Source organism: Bos grunniens, chromosome 5 (assembly GCF_055505025.1).
Source record: "Bos grunniens cultivar Pamir isolate PY7600 chromosome 5, Bosgru_T2T1.0, whole genome shotgun sequence".
Lineage (NCBI taxonomy): Eukaryota > Metazoa > Chordata > Mammalia > Artiodactyla > Bovidae > Bos > Bos grunniens.
Genome location: NC_141169.1, coordinates 35433624 through 35456336, shown reverse-complemented (window position 1 = coordinate 35456336; position 22713 = coordinate 35433624). Strand labels below are relative to the sequence as shown.

The window sequence follows — 22713 nt, the reverse complement described above, 5'->3', positions numbered from 1 at the left end:
CTTTTGGGGAGATCTGATTATACCAATTTTCTGTACCCTTCTAAATAGAACAATTGTATTTCTCTGTCAAAGTATGGGAAACAAGACTTGACAACAGGGAAAAAAAAGTTACTAATTGTGAAAATAATAAAAAAAAAACTTCTCAGAAATATGGCTGTCATATATTTTTATGCCAGATCCTAAGGCATGGGAATCACCCAAATTTCCACTCAGTTCCTCAAGCACAGAAGGGAAAATAATCAACTGTTATGGGAAATGGTGGGGCCCAACATCTGAAATAAAACACCTTGGTGCTGTTCTTTGAATTTTCAGATGTGTTTGGCAATATGTATATGCAGTATGCTTGATGAGATCTTGTACTGAGACTGTTAGAGGGGAAAAAGACTAAGTCTTCCAAAATGTAAAATTCAGGATACTATTTGACATGCACTCTTTTACTTAGAATGCCTTTGCAGCTGTTGCACTAGTTTGGCGAGCTGCAAAAATCTCTTGAGTACTACCTCACAATTTTTCATTGTTGTGCAATTGCTCTCTACCCCAACAAATGGGTTTTTTGGCAAGACATGCTGGAAGTTTTCCTCGTACCTCAAGGATGAGACTATTTCTTTTGAAATGCACACATTGAGAGGTGGGGAAGAAAACATCCAAGATGCAGAATTTATGGGTTTAATGAAATGTGAAAATTGAAAAAGAGAAACATCCCTTCTGAAGATGGCTTTAACTCATTAGCAAACTGGGTTAATTAAAAACTATTAAAGTCAGACAGATCCCTCTAAATGTGATGAAAATTTCTCTTTTTAATTACTATTTTTAAGCAGAGTAGTTGTTTTGTGTTTGGCCGGGTTTGGGGTTGGCTTTTTGTTTATTTGGGACTTTTTAAAATTTTGGTGCTGTCTTCCCTGGATGAAGCAAGGCATTCCCAGCCAAACAGTGTTGAGCTAATGCTCAGAAAGCAGAGTTTCCTCCTTCCCTCCTGAATCCACCTGCTCGTGACCATAAGCCCAGCTCCAGGCAGGAAGGTGTTTAGAGCAGCAACTGGAGCAGAAGAGACATTGGAATGGTCACACTGAGCTGGTTTTGATTCTCTAATCATTTCGTTCACATTGGCTTTCTTTACGAAGCCTGTAAAATGTTTTTTTTTTTTTAATTGGTGTCTAATTAACAGACAATACTATTCATCTTTCAGAAGGTACTCTGTATTTTGAGAGTTTATACAATCATGTAACCAATCCTGCAATCAAGGTAGAGAATACTTTCATCATCTTAAAAAGATCCTTCATGCTCCTTTGCAATCAATCCCTAGTCCTACCCTAGCCCCTGGGAACCAAAGATCTAATTTGTATTTCTGCCTTTTCCAGAATGTCACATATTGATAAATGGAATCATTCAATTTGAAACCTTTTGAGTCTGACTTCTTTTACTTATCAAATTGCTTTTAAATTCAATAATGTTGGGCTTTCCTGGTGGTCCAGTAGTTAAGAATCTGCCTTGCAATGCAAGGGACACTGATCACATTCCTGGTTGGGGAAGATCCTACATGCCACGGGAGCAACTAAGCCCGTGTGTCACAACTATTGAGCCCTCATCTTGGAGCCTGGGAACAGCCACTACAGAGCCCACCAGCCACAACTACTGGAGCCCATGTGCCCTTAGGGTCTGTGCTCCACGACAAGAGAAGCCACCACACCGAGAAGCCTGCACCCTGCAACTAGAGAAAACGTGTGCAGCAATGGAGACCCAGCACAGTCAAAAATAATAAAAAATACATAATTCAGTAATGTTGTGTGTATTATCAGTTCCTTCCTCATTATTACTGAATAATATTCCATTATAATTATAAGACTGTACCAAAATTCATTTACCCGTACAGTAGTTGGCTGTTTGGTTGTTTTTAGCTTGGGTTATTATGAATAAAACTGTTTTAAAAAGAGAAAAGGTTTCTCTGTGGATCTATACGAAACTATCAAACTCTTCCCCTAAGAGGCTGTACATTTTGCGTTTCCACCAGCGTATGCACGAGAGTTCCAGTTACTCAGTACCTTCACCAGCATTTTGCGTTTTCAGTTTGTCGTTATTGGAGCCATTATAACAGATGTGCAGTGGTATCACACTGTGCTTCTAAACTACATTTCTCCACCCACTAATGATACTGCCACCTAATGACACTGACATCTTTTCATGCGCTTATTTGCTGTGTGTACCTCTTCTTTGATGATGTATCTCCTCAAACCTTTTGCCCACAGTAATGGTTTGTTGGTTTCCTTGAGTTTTGAGAGCCCTGTGTATTCTGGTTACCAGTCCTCTACCTGTCCCGCGGTTTGTCCTTTTTCTCTCCTCGTGATGTCATTTTAAGAACAGAAGTTTTAAATTTTGATAAAATCTAGTTTATCAACTTTTTAAATGGATTTTTTGGTGTCCCTTTCTAAGAAATCTTTGCCTAAGTGAGTGTCATGAAGAATTTTCCCCTGTGTTTTATTCTAGAGATTTTATAGTTTTAAGCTTAAATTTAGGTTTTTGATCCATTTCTAGGTAACATTTGAATAAAATATGAGGCACTATCAATATGGATGACATATTTTACAAATGGATGTTCAAATATCCCAGCACCATTCACTGAAAATGCCATCCTTTCTATTGTATTGCCTTGGCATATTTGCTGAAAATCAGTTAATATTTATGTCTGTTTCTGTGCTGTCTACTCTACTCTCTATAGGCTTTACATGCCTATCCTTTTGCCAATACCATGCTGTCCTGGTTACTGTAGCTTTATGCTGCTTCTGCTGCTGCTAAGTCGCTTCAGTCGTGTCCGACTCTGTGTGACCCCAGACTTGCCTTCTCCGACTGTAGCTTTATAGTAAGTCTTAAAATCAGGTACAGTTAGTCCCTCAACTTTTTTTCTTTTTCAAAATTGTTTTGGCTATTGTAGATCCTTTGCCCTTCCATATAATTTTTAGGATCAGTTGATTACTTTCCACAAAAAGTCTCCTGGGATTTTGATTGGAATTATACTTAGCTTGGAGAAGGCAATGGCAACCCACTCCAGTACTCTTGCCTGGAAAATCCCATGGACGAAGGCGCCTGGTAGGCTGCAGTCCATGGGGTCACTAAGAGTCGACCACAACTGAGCGACTTCACTTTCACTTTCATGCATTGGAGAAGGAAATGGCAACCCACTCCAGTGTTCTTGCCTGGAGAATCCCAGGGATGGGGAGCCTGGTGGGCTGCCGTCTATGGGGCCGCACCGAGTTGGACGCGACTGAAGCGACTTAGCAGTAGCAGCATACTTAGCTTATGTAACAATTTGGGAGAAATTGACATTTTGACAAAACTGAGTTTTCTGATCCATAGGACAGCACTTTATTTAGATTTTTATTGTTTTTGTCATCAATGATTTTTAGGCTTTAGCATACAAATTTTGCATGTATTTTGTTAGGTTTGTCTTTTTAAATTTATTTTTGATTGGAGTATAATTTCTCTACAATGTTGTGTTAGTTTCTGCCGTATAACAATGAGAATCAGCTATATGTATACATATATCCCCTCCTTCTTGAGCCTGCCTCCCACCCTTCTAGGTCATCACAGAGCACTGAGCTGAACTCCCTGTGCTACACGGCAGCTTCCCACTAGCCATCTATTTCACACATGGTAGTGTATACATGCCAACGCTTCTCTCTCAGTCCATCCCACTTTCTCCTTCCCCCACTGTATTCACAAGTCTATTCTCTATGTCTGCTGTTAGGTTTAAGTATTCTCTGTACTGGATGTTATTTTAAATGTACTTATTTCACATGTAAATTGAATGTACTTTCAAAAAACTTCTGTTTCCAATTGTTCCTTCCTAGGGTATAGAAATACAGCTGGGTTTTTAAATGTATTGCTCTTGTATCCTGAGAATTCACTAAATTTGCTTATAAGATCTAATAGCTTTTAATTAGATTCTTTGGGATCTTTTATGTATACAATCATGTCATCTGAGAGTATAAACAGTGTTAATTTTTCCTTTCCAAAACACACATCTTTTATTTACTTTTCTTGCCTTATTATACTTTTTTAGAACTCTAGTGCAATGGAAATTCTTTCTTGTTTCTGATCTTAGTGGGAAGATCTAAAAGTTAATCACCATTAAGTGTTTTTTTTTTTTTTTTGTAGATTTCTTTGGTAGATGTATTCTATCAGGCTGGGGCATTCCCTTCTATTCCCAGATTGCTAAGAGTTTATTTATTTATTTATTTGATGAATAGATCTTGAATTTTATCAATCTTATTTACATCTATTGAAATGATAATAAGATTTTTCTCTTTTAGACTGTCCATGTAATGAATTACATTGATTTTTCAAATGTTGGACCAGCCTTACCTTTGTGGGATAAACCTCAGTTGATTAGGTTTTATTAGTCTTTTTCTATATTGCTGGACTCAACTTGTGACTACTTTGTTAAGGTCTTTCAGATGTGTGTGTTTGTGAGGAATATTGGAGCACTATCAAGATAATGCTGGTTTCACAAATGTGTTGAGAAGTATTAGCTCCTCTCCAACTTTCCAGAAGACTTTTGAGCAGAATATGTTAAGTAGTATTCACCAGTACAGTAATCTGACTTGGAGGATTTTTTGGGGGGCCGGGGGGAGGGTTAACTGTAGAGTCAATTTATTTTACAGATACAGGATTATTCCCATTCATTTATTTTTTTGTTGAGTTTTTTTTCTTTTTTTCCTGCTATTAGTTTGTATTTTTCAAAGTTTTTTTTTTTTTTTTTTTAAAGTATGTTCAGCTTTAACACATGGACTAAAGAAGATTGATTATTCTGTCTCACTGGAAAAACTTCTTTGAGAAATCTGAGCTTTTTAAAAAAAAACACCCCAGGGTTAGTATGTATGTCAAAGAAGATAAAGACTAAAAGTCACTGCATCATAACCTGTCAACACAAGCCCCTTCTCTTCTGTTTAAGATGGTTCTGGCTGAAACTTACAACTTACTTGGCCTGAAACAAATATGATTAGAACAACTCCTACTTCCTAGATGAATTAATTAAACAATAATGGATCAACATTTTGCTTGTCTGCTTCATACAAAGGACTTCGTAGCATACAAAGCAAAGAAGCCACCACCAGGGAGTTGCAATCTATCCAGGTAATCAACTGGAAATATTCATAACACTAGGTATGATCAAGCACAAATTTCTCTTGAAATGCTGAAGAAGAAGAAAGAAGCATATTAGAAATTTTATTTTAAAAGGTGAGTTCTGAACTGGATTTTCAAAGAATGGACAAATATTGGCAAGAAATAACAGGGATGATGTTTCTGGTAGGCAGAGGGACACAGATTGAACTATCATTTTCAGGTCTTCAGCAAAAGATGACGTTAGAAAAGTGCAAGGAGTGAATTGCTGCAGAGAGATTCTAGGCCAATAGTCTAAGGAAGAGAACCAACATTACATGGCTAAATTTCCAGGCCAATTCTTTGAGGTCATTCTTCTCAGTTTCCTGATGAAAGTATTAACACAGCATTTAAACAACTTTCCTGCAGTCACCCATGTCAATGGTAACTTGCTGTCCGAACTCAGATCTAAGATCAGAACCAGACTTCTCCCACTGCATCATATATTTTGCAAGCAAAAGAAGTTCAGCAATGCCCAGCCAGAGGTTCTCCACTGCAGTGTTAGCATCTACTCTGAAGTGAATTGCAAGCAATTTGTTGCTAGTAATATGCATTCATCCACTCATTCAATAAATACACATTGAATTCTTTGCTGTTTGCCAGCACTGTGTTAAGTTGCCACAGATACAGCAAACAAACATTCACCCTACCATCATGAAGTTTATTTTCTAGTGATGAAAATAAGCACTGAATAAGTCAATATATGTATGCTTGAGACCTGTTTAGAAAGAAGAACATCACGGTGCAGAAGCATTAAAAAGGGTATGTATCTGACAAGAATATACAATGCAGAAAAGCAAGTCTCTTCAGCAAGTGGTGTTAGGAAAGCTGGACATCCGTATGTAAATCAATAAAGTTAGAATACTCCCTTACATCATGCACAAAAATAAACTCAAAATGGCTTAAAGACTTACATATAAGACATGATACCATAAAACTCCTAGAAGAGAACCTAGGCAAAACAATTCTCTGACATAAATTGTAGCAATGCTTACCTAGATCAGTCTCTCAAGGCAATAGAAATAAAAGCAAAAATAAACAAGTGGGACCCAATCAAACTAAAAAGCTTTTGCATAGCAAAGAAAACCATAAACAAAAAGAAAGCACAACCTATGAACTGGGGAAAATATTTACAATTGATACAACCAACAAGAGATTACTTTTCAAAATATACAAACAGTTCATACAATTCAATAACATAAAACCAAATTAATCCAATCAATAAAAGGGCAGAAGACCTCAAAAGACATTTCTCCAAAGAAGACAAAAAAGATAATGACAGGCACATGAAAAGATGCTCAACATCTCTAATTGTTAAAGAAATGCAAATCAAGTTTATAATGAGGTTATCACCTCACACCAGTCAGGATGGCCATCATTAAAAAGTCTATAAATAACAAATGTTGGAGACAGTGTAGAGAAAAGAGAATCCTACAGTGTTGGTGGGAATATAAATTGGCACAGTCACTGTGGAAAACAGTATAGAGATTCCTTAAAAAACTAAAAATAGAGATGCCATATGATCCAGCAATCCCATTCCTGGGCATACAACCAGGCAAAACTCGAGTTCAAACAGATACATGCACCCATGTTCATAGCAGCAGTATACACAATAGCCAAGACACTGAAGCAACCTAAATGTCCATCAGTAGATAAATGGAAAAAAATGTGGTATATATATATGCAATGAAATATTACCCAGCCATAAAAAAAGAAAGACAGAATGTCATTTGCATCGACATGAATGGACCTAGAGATTATCATACTAAGAGAAGTGCTAATTCTGCCAACTATGCCTAGGAGATCCAACCAGTCCATTCTGAAGGAGAGCAGCCCTGGGATTTCTCTGGAAGGAATGATGCTAAAGCTGAAACTCCAGTACTTTGGCCACCTCATGCGAAGAGTTGACTCACTGGAAAAGACCCTGATGCTGGGAGGGATCAGGGGCAGGAGGAGAAGGGGACGACAGAGGATGAGATGGCTGGATGGCATCACTGACTCGATGGATGTGAGTCTGAGTGAACTCCAGGAGATGGTGATGGACAGGGAGGCCTGACATGCTGTGATTCATGGGGTCGCAGAGTCAGACACAACTGAGCGACTGAACTGAACTGAATTGATGCCAATAGTCTTGCTGTTTCTCACTGTTCACTGAACCCAGGGTAGGCAAGGCATAAGAAGGGAACCTGGAGGAAAACTCAAGGAGTCCTAGGAACTGCAAACACATCTATTCTCTCCTGATTGGCATGACAGCCATAACAGCAGACACGATGCATTCTCTCCTCTTGTTGTTGACCCAGCAGACACAGCCGTAGCACACCCATACCACCTTACCACCAAAATTCAACAATAATGCAGCCATAACAGAGCCCCAAAGGCTTTTTCAGATGGAGCTTATATGTGCTTACAGAATAAAAGTAGACTGTAATCAGGCAAGTACCTTGTGACATGCATGCACAGTACTATAAGAGATTTCAGCTGTTACATAGTCATTATTTACAAAACATAAAAGATAGGACACTGAAAGATGAACTCACCAGGTTGGTCGGTGCCCAATATGCTACTGGAGAAGAGTGGAGAAATAACTCCAGAAAGAATGAAGAGATGGAGCCAAAGAAAAACAACACCCAGTTGTGGATGTGACTGGTGATGGACTAAAGTTCAATGCTGTAAAGAGCAACACTGCATAGGAACCTGGAATGTTAGGTCCATGGATCAAGGCAAATTGGAAGTGGTCAACAGGAGATGGCAAGAGTGAACATTAACATTTTAGGAATCGGGGAACTAAAATGGATTGGAATGGATGAATTTAACTCAGATGACCATTCTATCTACTACTGTGAGAATCCCTTAGAAGGAATGGAGTAGCCATCATAGTCAACAAGAGAGTCTGACGTGAAGTACTTGGATGCAATCTCAAAAATGACAGAATGATCTGTGTTTGTTTCCAAGGCAAACCATTCATCATCACAGTAATCCAAGTCTATGCCCTGACCAGTAATGCTGAAGAAGTTGAAGTTGAACCTACAAGACTTTCTAGAACTAATACCCCCCCCCCAAAAAATGTCCTTTTCATTATAGGGGACTGAAATACAAAAGTAGGAAGTCAAGAAATACCTGGAGTAACAGGCAAATTTAGCCTTGGAATACAGAATGAAGCAGGGCAGAGGCTAATAGAGTTTTGCTAAGAGAATGCACTGGTCATAGCAAACACCCTCTTCAACAACACAAGAGAAGACCCTACACACGGACATCACCAGATGGTCAACACCGAAATCAGATTGATTATATTCTTTGCAGCCATGATGGAGAAGCTCTATACAGTCAGCAAAAACAAGACAGGGAGCTGACTGTGGCTCAGATCATGAACTCCTTATTGCCAAATTTGGACTTAAATTGAAGAAAGTAGGGAAAACTGCTAGACCATTGAGGTATGACCTAAATCAAATTCCTTACAATTATACAGTGGAAGTGACAAATAGATTCAAGGGATTACATCTGATAGAGTGCCTGAAGAACTATGGACAGAGGTTTGTGACATTGTACAGGAGGCAGTTATCAAGACCATCCCCAAGAAAAAGAAATGCAAAAAGGCAAAATGGTTGTCTGAGGAGGCCTTACAAATAGCTAAGAAAAGAAAACTAAGGCAAAGAAGAAAAGGAAAGATATACCCATTTGAATGCAGTGTTCCAAAGAATAGCAAGGAGAGATGAGAAAGCCTTTCTCAATGATCAGTGCAAAGAAATAGAGGAAAACAATAGAAAGGGAAAGGCTATAGATCTTTTCAAGAAAATTAGAGATGCCAGGGGAACATTTCATACAAAGATGGGCTCGATAAAGGCCAGAAATGGTATGGGCCTAACAGAAGCAGAAGATATTAAGAAAAGGTGGCAAGAATACACAGAAGCACTATACAAAAAAGATCTTCATGACCAAGATAATCACAATGGTGTGACCACTCACCTAGAGCCAGACATCCTGGAATGTGAAGTTAAATGGGCATTAAGAAGCATCACTGCGAACAAAGCTAGTGGAGGTGATGGAATTCCAGTTGAGTTATTTCAAATCCTGAAAGATGATGCTATGAAAGTGCTGCACTCAATATGCCAGCAAAATTGGAAAACTCAGCAGTGGCCACAGGACTGAAAAAGATTAGTTTTCATTCCAATCCCACCGAAAGACAATGCCCAAGAATACTCAAACTACCATACAATTGTACTTATCTCACACACTAGCAAAGTGATGCTCAAAATTCTCCAAGCCAGGCTTCAACAGTATGTCAACTGTGAAGTTCCAGGTGTTCAAGCTGGTTTTAGAAAAGGCAGAGGAACCAGAGATCAAATTACCAACATCTGCTGGATCATCGAAAAAGCAAAAGAGTTCCAGAAAAACATCTACTTTTGCTTTATCAACTATGCCAAAGCCTTTGACTGTGTGGATCACAATAAACTGTGGAAAATTCTGAAAGAGATGGGAATACCAGACCACCTGACCTGCCTTTTGAGAAATCTGTACGCAGGTCAGAAAGTAACAGTTAGAACTGGACATGGAACAACAGACTGGTTCCAAATAGGAAAAGGAGTACATCAAGGCTGTATATTGTCACCCTGCTTATTTAACTTCTATGCAGAGTACATCATGAGAAATGCTGGGCTCGAAGAAGCACAAGCTGGAATTAAGACTGCCAGGAGAAATATCAATCACCTCAGATATGCAGATGACACCACCCTTATGGCAGAAAGTGAAGAGGAACTAAAAAGCCTCTTGATGAAAGTGAAAGTGGAGAGTGAAAAAGTTGGCTTAAAGCTCAGCATTCAGAAAACTAAGATCATGGCATGTGGTCCCATCACTTCATGGGAAATAGACAGGGAAACAGTGGAAACAGTGTCAGACTTTATTTTTTGGGCTCCAAAATCACTGCAGATTGTGACTTCAGCCATGAAATCAAAAGACGCTTACTCCTTGGAAGGAAAGTTATGACCAACCTAGATAGCATATTCAAAAGCAGAGACATTACTTTGCCAACAAAGGTCTGTCTAGTCAAGGCTATGGTTTTTCCTGTGGTCATGTATGGATGTGAGAGTTGGACTGTGAAGAAGGCTGAGCACTGAAGAATTGATGCTTTTGAACTGTGGTGTTGGAGAAGACCCTTGAGAGTCCCTTGGACTGCAAGAAAATCCAATTAGTTCATCCTAAAGGAAATTGGTCGTGAATATTCATTGGAAGGAATGATGCTAAAGCTGAAACTCCAATACTTTGGCCACCTGATGCGAAGAACTGACTCATTTGAAAAGACCCTGATGCTGGGAAAGATTGAAGGCTAGAGGAGAAGGGGACAACAGAGGATGAGATGATTGGATGGCATCACCCACTCAATGGACATGAGTTTGAGTAATTCTGGGTGTTGTTGATGAACAGGGAAGCCTGGCATACTGCATTCTATGGGGTGGCAAAGAGTCGGACACGACTGAGCAACTGAACTGAACTAAACAAAACATAGAGCAAGAGAGCATGGGGCGAGAGAGGTTGACAACACCATCTTGGCTAATTTGCTCTTTCCTTATAAGAAGTAAGTCAGATAAACACAAGTATCATATAATATCACTTTTATGTGGAATCTAAAAAAATGATACAAATGACCTTATCTATAAAACGGAAATAGACTCACAGACATAGAAAACAAACTTATGATTACCAAAGGGGCAAGGTGGGGATAAATTAGGAGTTTGGGATTAACCTATATGCACTATTGTATATAAAATAGATTTTAAAAAGGACCTACTGTGTAGCACAGGGAACTATATTCAATATCCTTTAATAAACTGTAATGGAAAAGAATTGGAGAAAGAGTATATATACATATGTATATATGGTAGCTCAGCTGGTAAAGAATCTGCCTGCAGTGCAGGAGACCCTGCTTTGATTCCTGGGTTGGGAAGATCCCCTGGAGAATGGATAGGCTACCCACTCCAGTATTTTTGAGTTTCCCTGGTGGTTAAGACAGTAAAGAATCTGCCTACAATGTGGGATACCGAGGTTCTGTCGCTGGGTTGGGAAGATCACCTAGAGAAGGGCATGGCCCACCCCAGTATTCTTGCCTGGAGAATCCCACAGACAGAGGAACCTGGCAGGCTACAGTCCTCCATGGGCTCACAAAGAGTTGGACACAACTAAGCAACTAAGCACGCACGCACACATATATGACTGAATCACTTTGCTGTACACCAGAAACTAATACAACATTATACTAATTATACTTCAATTTAAAAAGGAGGCCTTTGTAAAGAAGTTACAGTTAAGCTGAAATTTGCAGTAATTAGCTGTGTGTGTGTGTGACTGTGTGTGTGTTGGGGAAGGCGCTGTTTCAGCAGCAGAAGGAACAATAATAAAACATCATACCTTATGTCTTGGGAAATTGTTGTAGCATTTTTAGCAAAGGAATAACACATCAAGTTCTTCAGATATAGATTCTTAAAAATTCATTCTGATTGCTTGGTGGAGAATAGACCATAGGGGCAGCATGCCAGAGATCACTGAGAGAAGGACTGCAGTACTAGGAAGAGAGAAGAGGGTGGCAAAGATCAGCTTTCCTTGAGAGCTAGTTTGAACTAGACATGGAACTTGACAGAAAGAAAGGAACCAAGGACAAGTCCCAGATTGGTGACATTTACAACAAGACCGCTGGTAGTGTGCCGTTTACCTAAATTAGGAAAATTCAAAAAGAATAAATGCAGGATTATGGGAACGTGGTAGGCAGATGATAAGCTCAGTTGAGGAAAGTTGAATTGGATGTGTAGTAGTTAAGAGTATGGCCCATGAAGTCAAACTATCTATCCCAGCACTACCATTACAGCTGTATGACCACAATAAGTTATTCATCCTCTCTGGATCTCAGTTTCTTCATCTATAAAATGGTGCTAATGATAGTACCTCCTTCATACAATTATTATTAAGATTAAAATTAGTTGCACATGTAGAGCTCTGTTTTAGTACAACATCTGGGCTTTATTTGGAACTATTATGTGACTTTGAGATGTTAAAACAGCTGAGTGTATTGCTTCAAATGTCAGGAAAAGAATAGGGTCATTGTAGGATGGAGCTTCCTTGTGTTTGAGTGGGGGATGTGTAACTAAGTTGGAGTACTTATTAATAAATAGGCAGTGCAAGAACCTCTTGCCCTGGGGCATTGAGGGACTGGTAATGTTTGAGAAGAAAATGACTCCCTCCAAGGTCCCTGAATAATCACAACAAAAAAGCTTCCATGCCAACCTCAGGCAGATATGTAGCATCAGTGAGAAATAAATCTTTAAGTCAGTATTTCAGGACTATCTGTTATTACAGCATAACCTAGTCTGTACTGACTGACACATCAATGAGCTATTTTATTATGAAAATGACATGCAAACATTGAGAAGCTGTGGGTCTAAGTAAAAGATTTTATATGTTTAAAGTAAATTTATATTCTGCACATTACTTCCTCTGGAGATGGGTTTCCTTCTAAGTATGGGTCTAGACTGTACTTTGCAATCTAAAGAAAAAGCTGCTTGCACTGTTTAAAATAGCCAAGATGTGGAAGCAAAATAAGTGTCCATTGACAAATGAATGAGTAAAGATGTGATATATATACAATAGAATATTATTCAGCCATAAAAAGGAATGTAATAATGCCATTTGCAGCAAAATAAATGGACAGAGATTATTACACTAAGTGAAGTCAGACAGACAAATATATGATATTGCTTATATGTGAAATCTTAAAAAATGTTATAAATGAACTTATTTACAAAACAGAAATAGACTCACAGATTTAGAAAACAAACTTATGGTTACCAAAGGGGAAGTGGAGGAGGGATAAATTAGGAGTTTGGGATTAATATATACACATTACTATATATGCAATGGATAAACAACAAGAATATATACACATTACTATATATACAGTGGATAAACAAGGACTTCTTATATAGCACAAGGAACTATATTCAATATCTTATAAGAACCAATAATGGAAAAGAGTCTTGAAAATAATATATTTATAGTAGGTATACATATATCTATATGGCTGAATCGCTTTGCTATAGACCTGAAACTAATGCAGCATTGTAAATAGACTATATTTCAGTAAAAAAAAAAAAAAAAGTTTTCAAATAAAATCAAGAAGCTATTTGTCTTACAGTGACATGTAGGCTTGTGACTGAGGAGTTGCTAGTAGAACATTAGAAGCTGAGACCATGGGAAAAACACGTCGGCCCGATTTTTCCTTCATAATGGGAAAAGCATGAAGAGAAGCTTGATGAGGTTTGGTGCAATTCAACTTACCTCATGTTTAAAACTACTCAACACAAACTTTGAGAAATTAGAAAAGAGGAAACTGTTCTTTTCTCTATGATTCAGAAGATAGAAACATAAGGAAAACATAAGGAAACATAAACTCTTTGTGTGTGTTGCTCAAAGCGGGACAGTTGGGTTCTGCTATGGTTTCCTTGAAGGCAGAGCTCCAGCTGTGGTAGGCACTGAGGTCTCTCCTGTTAGCAGAGGACGTTCCCACTCAGTCGCCCCGGGAAAAAGGAGATCCAGGGACTGAGAGTGATAACAGGGAAGGCAGACCTTAAGTTGGGGATGAGGGGGAAACTCCTTCTTATGGCTTTACTCTCAGGCGTGGAGACCCGAATATCCAGACTGCATGGGAGTGAAGGCAGCTGGCATCCTTGGCAGGGTAGCTGGCCGGCAGCTGGTTGGAAAAGAAACCCTACAGCCAAGGAATCATTAAGTAAGACATCCCCAAATGATGGTGGGCTGCAATAGATGGCTCCAAGAGCCTCTATATTTAATAAAATTTCTTTGCTTTCATTTCCTATTTCCTGGGCTTCTAGTAAAAGTTGTGGTTAACATCAAAACCTGGTTTCCCAGAAATCCCACTACTGGGCATATACCCTGAGAAAACCATAATTCAAAAGACACATGTACCCCAGTGTTCATTGCAGTCCTACTTAAAATAGCCAGGACATGGAAGCAACCTAAATATCCATGTATAGGTGAATGAATAAAGAAGTTGTGGTACATATACACAATAGAATATTACTCAACCTTAAAAAGGAACAAATTTGAGTCAGTTGAACCAAGGTAGATGAAACTAGAGCCTGTTATACAGAGTGAAGCAAGTGAGGAAGAGAAAACAATATCATCTATTAACAATATCATCTATGGAATCTAGGAAAATGGTATTGGTGAACCTACTTTCAGGGAAGGAATGGAGGCACAGACATGGAGAACAGACTTGTCGACACAACAGGGAAGGCGACAGTGGGACGAACTGAGAGAAGAGCATTGAAACATTTACATTAACCATATGTCAAGTGGATAGCTAGTGGGGAGTTGATAACACAAGGAGCTCAACCCGGTGCTCTGTGACAACCTAGAGGGGTAGGTTGGGTGGGGTGGGAGGGACATTCAAGAGAGAAGGGTGTATGTCCACTTATGGCTGATCCACATTGCCATACAGTGGGAACCAACACAACATTGTGAAACAATTATCCTCCAATTAAAAGAAAAAAAAAAAAAAAAACAAGCAGAAATCTGGTTTCAGTGTAACTGGGAGGAATTAAGTAAAAGGTCTGTGTCGGTGCTTCATCTGGTAATAAAGGAGTAACTCACCTTGAAGTCAGCATGGCAGGGGTGGCATCAATCCGTGTCCAGGACAGGGATAAACGGGTTGCAACTGAAGGACAGCAGAGGACAAGCAGAGGGCTGGGAGCCCATGTAAAGCACTCCTGAAGACCCCCTGGAAGAAATTAGAAGGAACCTGAGAAGGGCAACCTGCCCTCACACAGGTGGAGACTATCAATCAGGAGGCACTAGGTTAAACCATGACCCCATTTACACTGGTGAGGCCAGAGGGATATGGGTTACAAACATAATCCAGAGAGTATACCTCCTCGGGACCAGAGGCTCTGTGGGAGTTTGTCTGCCAAGTGGAAATTGCTGGCACATGTATCAGGTGAAAAACATTTGAGACGTTCTCTTCTAGGCAATGGGGAACCTCTGTGGGCTTTCACGCAGAGAAATGAGGAGATGAAAAAAAGATTTTGAATTTTTATAATTTTTGAGTATCATCAGAGTGAACAAAGGCTTGTTTTTCAATAACTATCCTATTAAGAAAGTTATAAATATTGTAAGAGAAGTGTGTTTTCAGTGGAAACGAGACAGTAAATCAAGCTTGAAGCTTATGGGTTTAGTTAAGTGGAATGCAGGTGAAACAGAACCTCAATAAATCAGGAATTCCAACCTGAATGGAAGCAGTTTGTTAATTAAAACTCACAGCCCATTATAAGATTTACACAATTCTTAAGTGACAATATGGAAATACATCCTCTTCCCAAGAAACTCTGCTCTTCTTACTAAACAATAGGATAAATCATGATCCTTCTATAATACTTTTAGGATTGCCAGTCTTTCCCATGAAGTCTGCAAATGGCCTGGACATGCTCATGTCACTTCAGGAACAAAATCCACAGCTATAATTTGCTCAGTTTTCAACTTTGAAGCAGCAATCACACAAATCTCAAATTGTAGATGTTGAGCAAAAAAAGATGAAAGGGGGACTGAGGAGACTGAAGAAAAGAGTGGAATGCAGTTTTCTGTGGAGCAAGTGTGCCCAAGGGTGAAATAACTGAGGGCAAAAAAACAAGTCATCCATACTAAAACTAGAAATGAAATGAAGAAAACATCTGATGCAGAAGCCAGTATGCTTACAGTGGAATTGCCTTATATCCGTGTTTAACTGATTGAAGTTCAACCACATGCAATAAAGGAAACCACATAGATAAAGGGAAAGAGGGAGAAACAACTTACGTAGGTACAGCTGATTTTGCACACTCTTCCAGCTCAATGAACCATTCTCTGCAGTGAGACCAAGAAGGGCAACAGGAGTCTGGTTTTTCCTGGGCTTGTACGTGTCTCTCACTGTGGGTGCATCTGTGTCAGTCGTTCAGTCATGTCCAACTCTTTTGCGATCCCATGGACAGTAGCCTGCTAGACTCCTCTGTCCATGGAATTCTTCAAGCAAGAATACTGGAATGGGTTTCCATTCCTTTCTCCAGGGGATCTTCCCAACCCAGGTATCAAACCCGGGTCTCCTTCATTGCAGGCAGATTCGAAATGAAGAAATGAAATGAACTCAGTGTGCATCTGACTGCACAGAATATGAATCTAGGCTTTAAAGATATGTATTTTTTAAAACAACATAGTTCTTATATTCAAGCCAACTACTTCACCAGATGCCCAATGCGATGGAGGTCAAGGACGTGGAGGAAAAAGGGAAATCCTATTAGTGGATTAAATAAAAGATGTATGTTAGTCTCTGTATTGGATAGGATGCAGGCATATGAGCAGAACCACCATCTGTGAGACAGAATAAGGAACATAAGCATTAGACCTTATACAATTATGGAAGCTGGTAAAAGGTTTATGGAAAGCTGTTGTCCAGGCATCGGGAAACGGGTCTGAAGTTGCTGTAGGTCAGGAAGACTGGCAGTGAGAAGGAAAACTGGATGTGAAGTGAGGGAGGGCAAGGATAATCTGGACCCTACAAGGGTAAACAGGAACCCAAAGAACAAGATGGAACCTGTTATCTATCTCTTACCATCTCTAGACTTGAGGTTGGGGATCCGTAGAAGCAGGTGGTGCCTTTCACTGTGGATCATTTGGTCCAGGACTGAGGGAAGCTAATGGAGATCTGGGTGAAGTTGAAGGGGCCACAGGCCCAGCTGCAGCCCCACTGCCAACAAGATTAGATGTAGACAGCAACAGCAAGCATAATCTGCTATGGCAACCAGGGCCTCAACTCACCCTCACAAGCATCATGGCTGCCATCTCTCATCTGCGTTTCAAATCACATGCAAGGCAATCACAATGGCCAACCCTAATCCAGAAGCAGACGTGGATGGGAATTCCAGGAAAAGCAGTTTCCATTTAGCAGAACTGATGCACTGGGAAGCCGCTATCGTCTCCAACACTAAGCTTCTAAGGAATTTCCAAGGATGACGCTGATGAAATGCTTACCTTGCCTGCCGTCTTTAGACATACCCCTCGTTAAGATGTAACTCCACTAATCAGAGTGACGTGCACTAACGTTATCAGTGGGAAATCTGCTGTGCACTTCAGCTACAACATTATGGCTGGGACACGCTTCCCCTCTCTTCTTTCATTAAGGCAATTATGGTCTCCCTCCTGAGAATACAATTGAATCTACAATATGACGTTATCATCATTCTTCCCAGAGAGCCTCAGTGTTTGAAAAGTTATTTTTAAATATAAACTTTTTTCCATATGTGTTGTGCTTTTTAAAACATAACTTGAAAAGCTCTTATTTGTTGCCATTGATCTGCCAACCTGACATTTGTTACACACAAAAAAACTCTGTTTAAGCCCGAGTAACACTAAGAACTATACCTTTCCTTTTTCTTTTTGTTTCCCAAAGTGTTTGTATTGGTAAAACTTCCAATATTCATAACTCTGAGACTTGATACTTTTCTGGAAAACGATTCCATTATGGAAAAAGGTTATGGCACTTTATTCCCCTTAAGCCATGATTTACACAAGTATATGCTCCATCCCAGTAATTTCTCAGAGTGCCCAAGAGCTTAGTGATAGCTGAATTCTGAGTAAGCCATTAGCCTGGATGACCATTAACTAATAACTGCTATTATATGCTCTTTAATGATATGGTGAACTCATCAAGGTCAGGGCCATGCCTCATCCATATTTGTATTCAAACCACCTGGCATGTACCAAGCACTCAATAAATATTTATCAAAAGGCTTAATAGTTTTTTTGTGGGATTGTAAATGTTTGTCTGTAAAAGCCTGACTCTGGATGAAAGACTGAGATCCAGAACTTCAAATTCTAGGTGAATATAGAAAACACACTTGAGATCAGTGACAAAGAAAGAGAGTTATTCTCAATCTCTTTGCCCTTATTCATTTCCACCAAAAACTGTTTCTTGGTTATATACTATATATCAAGCCTTGCATCGACTATAGAAAAATCAAAATAAATGAGACAGAGGCCTCACACTCAAGTATTTCACAGTCTCATCTGGCCTAAAGACACAGAGGCAAATAATTAACTGTATGCAGGGTGATTGCTTTAAACAGAGATGTGTATAGAGAGCAAGAAGGGAGCAAATATATTTTCTAATTAAAATCTTAAACTACCCCAAAAAAGGTGGATGGAGTTCCAGGACTGACTGAGAGGTGCATCAACGGTATGGTTCCATTTTTCACTTCCAAAATTCAAATGCCCAATCTGAGGGCAGGGAGGGGTTTACTAGACTCCACACCTCCTTACAGCTCAGGTCCACCCACAGTTTAAGGAAATTAGCGCTTATTAACATACCTGAGCCTGTAAAACCAGAATAGTCACTTGGATATGGTTTTCCAAACAGAACTCAGGAGGTAGGCATTCATTCCAGTGAAGTGTTTCTCAGATGCACACAGTGGAGTATTGTATAACTACAGTGAATCTTTAAGAATTGAATTTGTGTCTCTTGTTATTCACTTATTTGCCTAGTCCCTACAGAGCACCTGCCAGGACTGATGGATTCCTGATTGGTTACCAGGCATGAAGCTGAGGACCAGTGATGGCTAATGTCAAGGAGCTTGAGTCAGATGACAAATAAGTTCAAAAGAATATGACAATGTCTAAGCAGATAATAACGGCACAATATTAAAAACAAAAGAAACAAACAAAAACCTCAGGGAGAGTTTGGTAGACCTTCAGAAAGGAGATATTTCTACTGAATCTTGGAGACTAACTAGCAGTCAGCCCACCAAAAGCAAACCCTTCCACAGACAACTGGTAAGATTTCACCAAGCGTAATTTCAGGAGCACTTTTAATGACTTAGTAATCGTCCTCTTTAGGTACTGATTGACCCTACAGGTAGCCAGAGAAGCAAATTCTCCAGTTCCACTACGAAGTTTCTCTGGAATTTTGTGTGGTTCCAAAAGAATTGGGACCAAGCAAGACATCCAAATACATATACTGAATCACTGTGTTAACTGACTAAATATATAAAAAGTGAAACCATAGCTAAGAGAATATGAGCAGGTCAGGTCTGACCTACCTTCAAACACCATTCTTATTTCTCTAGTAGCAAAAGATCAGCCTCCCCAAGAACATACTTGGATCTACCAAATTAACAAGTATTTACTTGATGGCTAGCCTGTGTAAATTATCTAGGCTCTGTGAGCTTGATAAAAGAAATTTTTCAAATGACAGAAGTATCCATATTCTAGGGGGTAAGGACAGGCCTTCCACATGGCCTTTATAGGGCCAATAAAAGGGATGGTTCAGTTGCCAATTATGTTTCCCCCCCAACACAACTCATTCATTTATTTCTCTTATATGTCTTATTTCTGATTTTATGTTCTATGAGCCTTTTTTTATTTTACAGATTTTTTTCTAACTATCCTCTGGTTTGGAAATCCCAGAAACTCAGTAAGTACAATACGAGGAGCATTAACTCCTTAGACACCCCATTCTGTTATTTACCAATTTGTTTTCATTAAAATCTCCATTAACTTTTCCTTCATCAGCATATAAATCATAAATTGCAATCAATTGCTGAATAGAATAAAATCTTGCTTAGAACTGATTAAACAACTGAATAAATGATTTTGTGCTTCCTTTTTATTCTCTTAGTTCTAGACAACTGCTTTCTAATTATTTCACAGTTTAGTAACTTTTACCAAATGTAGGAAAAGTAACTGTTGTAAAAGTAAAAAGTTACAAAAGGCTAAGTTTCCAAATAAATAGATCAAACCCTGCAGTAGAGTCAACTCATTTATTTATACCTGGGTGCACATCTAGGCATGCTGCCGATGCTGCTGCTAAGTCACTTCAGTCGTGTCCAACTCTGTGTGACTCCATAGACGGCAGCCCACCGGGCTCCGCCGTCCCTGGGATTCTCCAGGCAAAAACACTGGAGTGGGTTCCCATTTCCTTCTCCAATGCATGAAAGTGGAAAGTGAAAGTGAAGTCGCTCAGTCATGTCCGACTCTTAGCGACCCCATGAACTTCAGCCTACCAGGCGCCTCCGTCCCTGGGATTTTCCAGGCAAGAGTACTGGAGTGGGGTGCCATTGCCTTCTCCGCATCTAGGCATAACAAGACACATAATTGAGAGAGCAGCTAAATTAGGCAATGCGTAAAAGATTTGTTCAAAGTCCCATTTGAGACACATACATGTGGAAATCATAGAAGCTATTATTTGCATAACATATATCAAAAGTTGTGCAGCACAATAGAGAGTATATAGATTCCAGTAACTCCCCTAATAACAAAGGAGATGTATTTCAATTATTTGATCTTGTGGTCCGAGATCTCATTACCAGAGGTAAAAGTTCTAGAAATCTTAGGTATGTATTCCAGAATATTCTTTCCTTGTGTCAGAGAACTTCCTACCCTGAACTTTTAGCAACATGAAAAAGAATACTGGGCCCTTTTAGCCTTTTTGAGGGGGACCTTATGCTTGTTTTAGGAAAACTACTTAAATTGTGACAATAATAAAAAGTAAAGACCATAAATTTATTGAGCTATTATTATGTTCCAGGAACTTCATAGACATTGTTATTGTTAATCCTAACAACAGCTCTCCCACAGAGATATTAGTAATTATTCCAATTTTACAGTTGAGATAATTAAGGTCCAAAAAGCTTAAGGAATTTGCCAAAGACCCACAGCCACAGCATGTTAGAGCCAAAACTCAAGCACTGGTCTGTCTGAAACATGTAAAATATCATGTATGAAATGAGATGCCAGTCCAGGTTCGATGCACGATACTGGATGCTTGGGGCTGGTGCACTGGGACGACCCAGAGGGATGGTATGGGGAGGGAGGAGGGAGGAGGGTTCAGGATGAGGAACACATGTATACCTGTGGTGGATTCATTTTGATATTTGGCAAAAGTAATACAATTATGTAAAGTTTAAAAATAAAATAAAATTAATTAAAAAAAATAAGCAACAACAACAACAAAAAAAAGCCCAAACTCCCAACACTTCTCCAAGCCATAGGGACTGATGTTTTACAACCCAGATACTACTTATCTCCAAGTGATGCCTGCAGTCTCCAAGAGCCTGAGGTCTCAGCCAGCCTGTGAGCTCTCTCTATGCTACCTACAAAAGATCTGGACCTGCCACAGTGCTCCTTCTTCTTCCTGGCTGACAGGGCCCAGCACTGAGGTTTTAGAGGGTCCAATTAAAAATACCTGCCTTCCCCACTCAGATTTAGAACTAATTAAGAAGACCGACTCAGGAATTGGTGAAGATAGGAAAGTCAGCTCTACTACCAAGGACTGCATGAGAGGACAGAACTAAGGAATGTAATCGGACAGGCTCACTCAAGCTCTCTGCACCCAGTGTCCCCTTCCCAGCCCCAGATGTCAGGACCCAAGGCCAAAGGGAGGCTTGGGACTACCGGGCAGATGTACTTACTGGGGGTGGCAGCCTTGGGCTGGTCCAGGGCAAAGAGGAGGAAGAAATCAAACCTCTCACGCTCTCAGCCTTTTAATAAATTAGTCATGGATCTGAGGCTGCGGTCCAGTATCAGGCTAGGCGCCCATTCTACACAAGGAGAGGTGAGCAAGGGGGCACAGAGGGCTGCTCCAGTGGACTGGCCTCCAGTGGAAATCTGAATGGTAGAGGAACCCAACTCCCACCTTGTAAGAACTTTCTTTAAACCCTTGCCAGGGGCTTGTGGCTTTGTGAAAAAATAAGTTTTCACAGGATTCTATTAAACTAAATATGATTATACTTGAAAAGAAGAAAAAAATCAAAAGAAAAATTTCCTATTGTTTCAAAGGTGAGTACTATCACTAGACACAGTCATGCATTAAGAAAGAAAGAGAAAACAATCTCCACCTACAAAGAATCTATCGTTTTGTTGGTGTTGGCAAGGGAGGAAGTGTGAGAGGAGAGGAAAAAATGCATGATCTGCATGGTGGTTGCGAGACTTATTTGCCCCTAGCTCCTACTCTCTACCCTCCTGCCCCTCACCCTATGCCCCCTGGAGCCTGCCCTCATGGGCTGCATCAACAGCCTCCTCCCTAGTTGGGAAAAGCTGGTGAAGAACACTGACAGGTGCTGGAGGACGGGTACACAGGAAGATGTTTATATATGCAGGGTGCCGTGGCTTGGCTGCATCCCTCTGCTGAAGGCCACAGCTTGTGTCCTGCAGTGCCTCTGACCTTCTGGAACCATCCCCTCACCAGCCCCTGCAGTCCTAGCGGTGCAACCAGAGGCCCGGGCACTGAGTCCCAATGCATTTCCCAGCTCCAACCGCAGCTTCAGAACTAGTCCCTTTACCAACACATTAGCCCACTTGATTGTGCAGTCTCTTTCCTGCCCAAGACCCTGACAGATAAATACATTCATAATGAAAGCAGCAGCTCTTTGTAGCTTCCAAATCTTTTTTTAACCTTTTGAATCCAAGCTCGCCTGGACTCCTGCAGTGACCTCCTAAGTGATGGCTCACACCCACCGGTGCTCCCTCTCAACCCAT

At 39.9% G+C, this 22713-nt stretch overlaps 1 long non-coding RNA gene across 6 annotated transcripts in view; it reads right to left on the bottom strand.

Annotated features, from left to right (window-relative positions):
• Nucleotides 1-17767, bottom strand: part of LOC147371763 (uncharacterized) — a 91891-nt gene extending 74124 nt beyond the window's left edge. The window contains exons 1-3 of one of the 6 annotated variants that reach the window (XR_015164823.1): nucleotides 16006-17767; nucleotides 14809-14935; nucleotides 13329-13414 (exon numbers count right to left, since the gene is read on the bottom strand). This is a non-coding gene — a long non-coding RNA (uncharacterized LOC147371763). Of the gene's footprint in view, nucleotides 1-11553; nucleotides 11708-13328; nucleotides 13415-14808; nucleotides 15975-16005 lie in introns of those variants that run through there. The other 5 variants (XR_015164827.1, XR_015164822.1, XR_015164826.1 and 2 more) reach the window with 5 other exon arrangements.
• Nucleotides 17768-22713: the final 4946 nt, after the last annotated feature.